General features: G+C 42.6%; 2 pseudogenes; one reads left to right on the top strand and one right to left on the bottom strand.

Annotated features, from left to right (window-relative positions):
* Nucleotides 1-4,218: 4,218 nt before the first annotated feature.
* LOC128108069 (L-lactate dehydrogenase A chain-like) lies at nt 4,219-5,385 on the top strand (annotated as a pseudogene).
* A 1,804-nt stretch (nt 5,386-7,189) lies between these two features.
* Nucleotides 7,190-8,145, bottom strand: LOC128107004 (SUMO-activating enzyme subunit 1-like; annotated as a pseudogene).
* Between the last annotated feature and the right edge of the window lie 368 nt (nt 8,146-8,513).

Genomic DNA, 8,513 nt, shown 5'->3' with positions numbered 1-8,513 from the left:
TTAATTCCAATAGGCATTTGGTTATTTAATTGCTCTGAGTAGGGGTTTCCTCTATGACTGCAGGAAAGGTCTAAACTGGAGTCACTGTGGGGGCCTGCCTGAGGCCCCTCTGGGAGTTTCCCGAAGACCGAAGCAAAATATTACCTTGTCTGTCCCTTGTTGATCTACATTCGTTGGTCCAGTGTTTTCCCTTACCACACCTTCTACATACACCAGAAGGAAGGGGCATTCTGTTGCCATTGTTCCTTGAAGAAACATTGTTTCTAGGAATGACCTGTTTACAGTCCCTTTTCAAATGTCCTTGCTTTCTACATCCAAAACATCTAACATTCCTCAAATCTTTTGAAATTGCTTCTCCTACCCACATATCATCTTTGTCATGAGACTCAACATTAACTTTGTCTCTAATCCAATCTTCCAAGGGTGCAGATCTTGCCTTTAATGGCTGGATTATTCTCTTGCATGCTGCATTCACGTTCTCAAAGGCCAAAGATTCAATTATTATCTGACTAGCTTCTGAATTCGGGACCATTCTCTTTACTGCTGAAGCCAGTCTTTGTAGAAATCTGTGAAAGATTCTTTTGGGCCCTGTATAACCTTTGTAAATGACTCCGTTTCCTTTCCTGGTTCCTCAACTCTGTCCCATGCATTCAAGGCTGCCATTTGACATAGAATTAAGGTTTTGATATCATATAAACATTGTGTTTGTACTGCAGCATATTGGCCTTCTCCAACAAGCTGATCCTGGAAGACTTGTATTCCTTTATCCCTCCATTGTTTTTCTATGTTTTTAGCCTCCTCCTTGAACCACATTTGCCACTGGAGCTGTTTTCCAGGTTCTAGCTGTTGTGTCAGCTCCTGCCAATCCGGTGATATAATCCTATTATAAGTTGACCAGGTGTTTAACATTTCCTTTACATATGGGGAATGCATGCCATAAGATACTATTGCCCCCTTAAACCTTCATAAATCTAACATTTCAATTGGAGTACAAATATTTTGTGTATTCCCTTGATTAGGTAACTGCTATATGGTTACCGGATAAATTAAAACAGGCTTGTGTGAAAACAGGCTTTCTTTCTGTAACCTTATGATCCAATCTTGAAACAACTTCACTGTTAATTTCTTCTGCTTGAATTTGAATTTCCCTATAATTCATTTTAACAGGTTTAACAGGTTTTTCTAAAACTTTTATCCTGGCACTTAAATTGACTATTTTTTAAATAGTAATATAAGGATAAGAAAAGTAATAAAGTGCATAATTCGATCAACATTAATCTTCTCATATAGTTATTCCGTTGTCAGACTGCCTAAAATTTCAAACAAAGCCCAATTTTCTTCCAATGTACACATAAAACCCATTTTTTTAATATGGAAAAGAAATTTCTCTTTTAAATAGTTTCCTTTAAAATATCTGATATCTTAATTGACTTACCAAGTCTGCGTAGAACAGTAGAAATCTGAGGGAATTTCAAAACAGCTACCTAGTGTTGGAGGTGTGAATCCAGAGAGAGAGAGAGAGAAAGTGCAAGAAAGCATAGCCACAAGTTCTGGCTAAAAGCTAAAATCCAGCCATGTGTTCCCACTTGAGCCCAGTCGAGCCTGGGCTCTGGCTTCCTTAAGCTCCGACCACGTGCGTTGGTGTTTCAGCCGAGAGCAGCCTATCTGCAGTTGCGTGTAGCTACTGCAATTAGCGGTAGCTCTTGCAGGCCTGAGTCCTAAGCAGAGGTAGGGAGCTGGGCTCTAGGGAGCCAGGCCTGCCTAGGCGGGATACCAGACCCACCACTAAGCCAAGCAGTTTTTAATGAATTCTTGCCATGTTGGGTGCCAAATGTAGATGTAACTGTCTTACTAAATAAGAAACACAGAGCCAATGCAAAGATGAAAGCCCAAGAGGTCAGAATGATAGCTAAGAGCTGAAAACCTTACCCTTCACTGCCACTGCTATCTTCCTCAGCAAGAGACCTCCCTCTTGTCTGTTTGTCTTTTTCATAGATTTTCTATTCTGCCTTCTCATTGGTTGTAAACCCAACCACATGACCTCCTCGTCACTGCCTGTCTGTACAGACCTCCAGGTCTTCTATGGTTGGTATTGAGATTAAAGGCGTGTGTCTCCATGCTGGCTGTATCCTTGAACACACAGAGATCCACCTAACTCTGCCTCCCAAGAGCTGGGATTAAAGGTGTGTACCACCACTGTCCAGTTTCTGCTATGGCTTGCTATTAGCTCTGACCCCCAGGCAACTTTATTTATTAACATACAAATAAAATCACATTTCAGTACAATTAAAATACCACCATATTAAGGCACCAGAGAGATTCCAAGATAATAACTACCCAGTCCATTGGAACTTACTTAGTTATGTGTGAGTATTATCAAATCACATTAGTTAATTCAAAGATCTTCTACCACAGGAGACTTAACTTAGTAAATAAAGCACTTTCCATGAACTATGAAGACTGGAGCTCAGATCCCAGCACTCACAGAAAAGCCATGCAGAAATGGTGGCCCAGCTGTAACCCCAATCCTCTGGAGGTGGGAATACCCAGAGAAAGCTAGCCAAAACAGTGAGTTCCATGTTCAGTGAGATGCTGCATCAAAAACTGAAGTGAAACAGGGTGTATAAGGCACCCAAGATCAGCCTCAGGCCTCTACACCCCTTATGCACACATGTGTACATACACGCATACACATGCATGCCCAGACATGTACAAACACACACACATACATATCCCACACAAACACATGAAAAAGAAAAAAGTCACTTAAATGTAGATTTACCCAAATAACTCTTAGTCAAATAACAAATATCCTTTATGTGGGGAAACTATTTCTAATATAAATGACCAGTCACTGAGTATGTTCAAACCCATACTCTTTTTTGTTATTGTTGTTTGTTCATTTTGAGACAGTCTCTCTAGGTAATCCTGGATGTCTTGAAACTCACTACATAGACAAGGCTGATCTAGTACTCACAGAAGTCTGTCTGCCTCTGCCTGATGAGTACTGAGATTAGAGGCATGTACCAACAAACCTAGTCCATTCTCTTATTTTTTTTAATTATTTTTTGTGTGTAAGTCTTTTGCCTACATGTAAGTCTGTGCACTATGTCCATGCCTGGTACCCAGAGAGTCCTAAAGAAGCTTTTGGACAGCTCAGCAACTGGCATTATAGATGGTTGTAAGCCACTGTGTGGGTGCTGGGAATGATGATCCTGGTCCCCTGCAAGAGTAGCCAGTGCTCTTAACCAATGAGCTATCTCTCTCTTTCGGTCTATTCTCTTATTTGGCCACCACTACCTCAGAAGTGTTTTACTTGTCATTTGGAATTTATGAAGGTAAAAAATAAAATCAGTCATAACTCTACAAAAATATCCCCTTAGATCAACTCTCCATACAAAACAATGATGGGAAGGCAACTGTAAAGTTTAGCAAACACTACAAAAACAGAATTCAGAGCAAGAAAATTAATCTCACAAAGGAGAATGTTACCTTAGTATCAATATTACTATCGTTTTCTGTTGTTTGACTGGAGCCATCAGAGCCAGATTTGCAGGAGGACCTTCAGAGTAAAGATATACAATAATGAGTGAGATGAATATTCCAACAAAATCTGGGGAGAGGTCAGTTATTTGTATATTAAATATTTCCTGATTTATATAATTGGAAGCTGACCTTTGAATATTTTTAGTTTGCTGTTTCTGTCTTCACTAATCACAAATCTATAACACATAATTAAATGGAGACTCATTCATAAATCCATATAAAGGAGCAAAAGTCAATATTGGCAAAGCCTTAAATAATTCACCAGCCCAAACCACCTGGCCTAAAGACTGAACTGGAATACACTTTAATAACTATATAACATTTGCTACCTGAAAAGAGGCAAAGCAATTAGTGGGCTGGAGAAATAGTTCCACAGTTAAGAGCTCTTGCTGCTCTTCCAGAGGATCTAATTCTGACTCCCAGAACTCAGTTTCCAGCACCCATGTCAGGCAGCTCACAACTACCTGTAACTCCAGCTCCAAGGGATTAGACGTCTCTGGCTTCAGGCATCAGTAGACACCTGCATTCATGTGTACATACCCATATGCAGACACATACACTTTATACATAATTAAAAATAATGAAAAGGTGCTGGAGCCTCTGTCACCAAGTCCAGACCACGCTGCTGTCCATCGTGCACTAGCAGTCCCAAGAGGTTCAAAGTCCACCAAGATGGCAACCCTCCAGGATCAGCTGATTGTGAATCTACTTGGGAAGAACAAAACCCCTAGAACAAGATTATGGTTGTTGGGGTGGGTGCTGTTGGCATGGCTTGTACCATCAGTATCCTAATGAAGGACTTGGCCGATGAACTTGCTCTTGTTGATGTCATGGAAGACAAGCTGAAAGGAGAGATGATGGATCTCCAGCACGGCAGCCTTTTCCTCAGAACACCAAAAATTGTCTCTGGCAAAGACTATAGTGTGACTGCAAACTCCCAGCTGGTCATTATCACAACTGGGAGCCGTCAGCAAGAGGGAGAGAGCTGACTCAATTTGGTCCAGCGAAATGTGAACATCTTCAAGTTCATCATTCCCAATGTTGTGAAGTACAGTCCAAACTGCAAGCTGCTTATTGTTTCAAACCCAGTTGATATCTTGACCTACGTGGCCTGGAAGATAAGTGGCTTCCCCAAAAACCGAGTTATTGGGAGTGGTTGCAATTTGGATTCAGCTCGGTTCCGTTACCTGATGGGAGAAAGACTGAGCATTCACCTGCTAAGCTGTCATGGATGGGTCCTAGGGGAGCATGGAGACTCCAGTGTGCCTGTGTGGAGTAGTGTGAATGTTGCTGGTGTCTCCCTGAAGAATCTGAACCTAGAACTGGGCAGCGATGCAGACAAGGAGCAGTGGAAGGAGGTTCACAAGCAGGTGATTGACAGCACCTATGAAGTGATTAAACTCAAAGGATATACATCCTGGGAAATTGGCCTCTCGTGGCTGACCTGGCTGAGAGCATGATGAAGAATCTTAGGCGGGTGCATCCCATTTCTACCATGTTAAGGGTCTCTATGGAATCAAGGATGATGTCTTCCTCAGTATCCCTTGTGTCCTGGGACAAAATGGAATCTCAGATGTTGGGAAGGTGACTCTGACTTCTGAAGAGGAGGCCCGCTTGAAGAAGAGTGCAGATACGCTCTGGGGCATCCAGAAAGAGCTGCAGTTCTAAAGTCCTCAGATGTCCTAGAGCTTCACCGTTCAGGCTGCAGCAGGGTTTCTATGGAGACCACACACCGTCTCCTCATCTGAGCTGTGTTTAGTGTTGTGTTAAGGTGGCAGTTCCCACAGCTCTACCCTGATGCTAAGTGTACTTGTGTAGTGGAAACCTGGTTGGTGTGGCAGTCCCGCTGTCGTCCCACTGTCTCTGAGACACACTGCCAGTTGTGTGCAGGCTTCAGTTATCTCGGGAGCCTGCTGTCTGCTGCGCACCCTCACCAACATGCCTAGGCCAGTGAGTTCCCCGTTAGTCATAACGCGGCTCCAGTGGGTAAATCCATCATGCATATTTGTGCATAACTGTTCTAAAGGATATTATTTTGTGTATTATGTGTCTGTAGTGTACATTGAAATACTATGTAAAAAGTAAGATCTGCATATGGATGATGCAACCAACTACCCAAGTGTCATGCCAATGAAAACATCAAATAAACCTTGAACAGTGATTAAAAAATAATAATAATAATAAAAATAAAAATTTTTTAAATTATTGAAACAGGGCAGAAGATTCACTATACCCACTGTCTGCCCCTGAGAAAAGATTGTGCAGTTTATAGCCTCTCCATTGTTCATATCTAGTCAAACTCTCAGTAACTTCTCTCTGTAAATTAAGATGGAAGTAGGTGATACCACAGTCTACCTGCTACAGAGATCCTTGCAAGTTATTTTAACATCTTTTAACAGAAACTTCAGCGTTTTCCAAGTCCTTTAAATAAACAACCAAAAAAGCAGCAACGTTTCTTGAATGCCTAGTTTAGGATGCCTTTAGAATATCTTCAATATCCTGTGTCTTTATTTTTATATTATCTTTGTTAATCTTGTAAATTGCAAGAGTCTTTAACAATTTTCTACAACCCAAAATGTTGTTCCTCTTAAAATTCCATCTATTATCTTTACTTTGTTCTCATCCTCTACTACAGGACTAGCTTGCTTATTTCAATCTTTATTACAGTGTGCATGTGGCACACGCACGTGCGTGCGTGCGTGCGTGCGTGCGTGCATGTGTGTGTGTGTGTGTGTGTGTGTGTGTGTGAGAGAGAGAGAGAGAGAGAGAGAATCACTTTATTATTGTTCCTCACCAAACAACTAAGAGAATCTACAAACTAGAGAAAATAAGTTGCCCCTCCACTCCCCAAAAGAAGACTAAACCAACTGAGTCCTCCCACAAGAGGACCTGGGAGCCCAAGACGAGGAACTGAGGGAGATGGTGGCCCAATCCTAACTCTGGAATACTCCTTTTATTATATTTTGAGACAGGCTCTTGGTACAATATGTGGACCAGCTTGCCCTTGAAACTTACAGCAATCCTCCTGCCCCTGTATCCCAATTTCTAGGATTACAGGCCTACATCATGGCCCCTTGAATTGAATCTGTCTTTTGGAAATAAAAATTTGGGCTGAAATATGGCTCAGCCATTAGTTAGGCTCACAACAAAAAAGACAAGAAATGAGCGATTCCACTAAGGTTTAACTTGCAAGACAACTGGGTAACAGTCTCTCCCTTCCAGAATTCAGGCTACAGCTTGACCAAGGCTCAATAACTGAGTGCTGTTCTCAGTCCTCCAGGCTTTGACAAAAGTGCACTTCCACTGGGTTTCAAAGGCTCTGGGCATTGTATCACTGCTCCTCCCCATTGACCTATGAAAGGGAGTAAGTCCAAGAGGTTGCAAGAAGCTCTGACATCATGAAGCATGCTGCTCTTGCCAGGTATCACCAGTCTCCAATGAGAGCACAAATGAGCAATGCCAGAGGGATGCTAGGCAATGATCATACCTGGGGAGCCCGCAGGTTGCTGACAGCTGCTAGGACTACTTCCTGCCTCCTTGCTCTAGAAAACTCTTTGTCATCCAGGCAAGCCCTCTTGGGAAGAAGGCAGGTGACAGGTGGGCTTGGAGCACACATGCACTTCTGAGCTGCCACACCTTAGGTTCACTTAGAACCCAGGCACTCCACAATTTCATTCCCCTTCAAATCATCAGAAAGAAAGAAGTTGTTGTGAGGAGGGTCCCATTGGGACAAGGCCTTTACAATTTCCTGTGCTAAGATCTCCAACAACAGCACATACTGGGGCCATCTCAGTAAAGCAGTACCTGACAAAGTCTTTGGGAAGTAGGTCAGGAATTCACACCAGTGAATCAAGTGCATCTTTTTAGATCTACAGCAGCAGCTCCGTATCCTCACTGTAGTTATCAGAACTGGGATCTCTCCATTTATCTGTGTCGAATTTCAGCAGCACTTGCAGCAGAAAACAAGCTGAGGCTGTGTGCTCAGATTACTTACTCTCCACTCCAATCCACTTACAGCAACTCTTTTACAGAGCAGGAAAGTACTTTCTTTTTACCATGGTTGTCTCAGATGAATCAAGTTTTGCTCTCTTGGCCAACTTTGGGAACTTTGGTTTTTCTCTTCTACAAACTCATGCTCTCCAAGATTTGCAAAGGTGTGCCTACGGTACCCAAAGACATCTCCTGTAAAGAACTTGATGCTGTTTCTGTGACAGATCTGGTCGATTTTAACGATGACATCCCTGCAGTAACAAGTCAAGTATACTGCATCAAACTGAGTGAAGAACGCATGCAGCTTCTCTATATCCTCAGTGTTCACCTTTACATCCACCATGGGGTTGGGATTCTGGGCTCAGCCCTATTCTGGCTCACAGACCCCGTCCAAATCAAGAACTCAGCTCCAGGGTCTTCTGGAGATACCTGCATGGTCAGTCCTTTCACTCCCACTAAGATAAGATTCTTGGCAATTTAAGCCCCAAGTCCTTTCATGCAGACAGTTAGCACCCAGGAAGCTCTAAGTCACTTCTGGGCCATAGGTGGATCTGCGGGTCGTACTGCTTCCTGCTCTGAGGTGCCTCCGATGCTGGTCTCCTTCTGCATGATGATGCCGGCTTTTACCTCATCCACCTCGCACTCTTACCAACCGCCAGCAGAGCCGCACTCCAGATGATGGTATTTTGTGTAACCCTTCTCCCTATCTCCTTTCTGTTCCCTTTTTCTCCCTTTACTTTGAAGTTGGTTGGCTTTTTTACCCTATGACTATACTCTTTTCTCTTTTTTTTCAATTTTAATTTTAATTTTTTGAGACAGGCTCTATGTAGTCTTGGCTGTCTCAAAGCTTACTATGTAAACCAGACTGGGCTCAAATTTTCCTGCCTCTGCCTCCAGAGTGCTGAGATTAAAGCCTTGTGTCACTATGCCTGGCTAGCTTTCAATATTTTCATTGATCTCCTCTTCTTCTTCCTCCT

This window comes from Peromyscus californicus, unplaced genomic scaffold (genome assembly GCF_007827085.1).
Source record: "Peromyscus californicus insignis strain IS unplaced genomic scaffold, ASM782708v3 Scaffold_12__1_contigs__length_115047231, whole genome shotgun sequence".
NCBI classification, from domain to species: domain Eukaryota; kingdom Metazoa; phylum Chordata; class Mammalia; order Rodentia; family Cricetidae; genus Peromyscus; species Peromyscus californicus.
The sequence above is the reverse complement of the archived record's forward strand: the minus strand, read 5'-3'. Positions and strand labels throughout refer to the sequence as shown.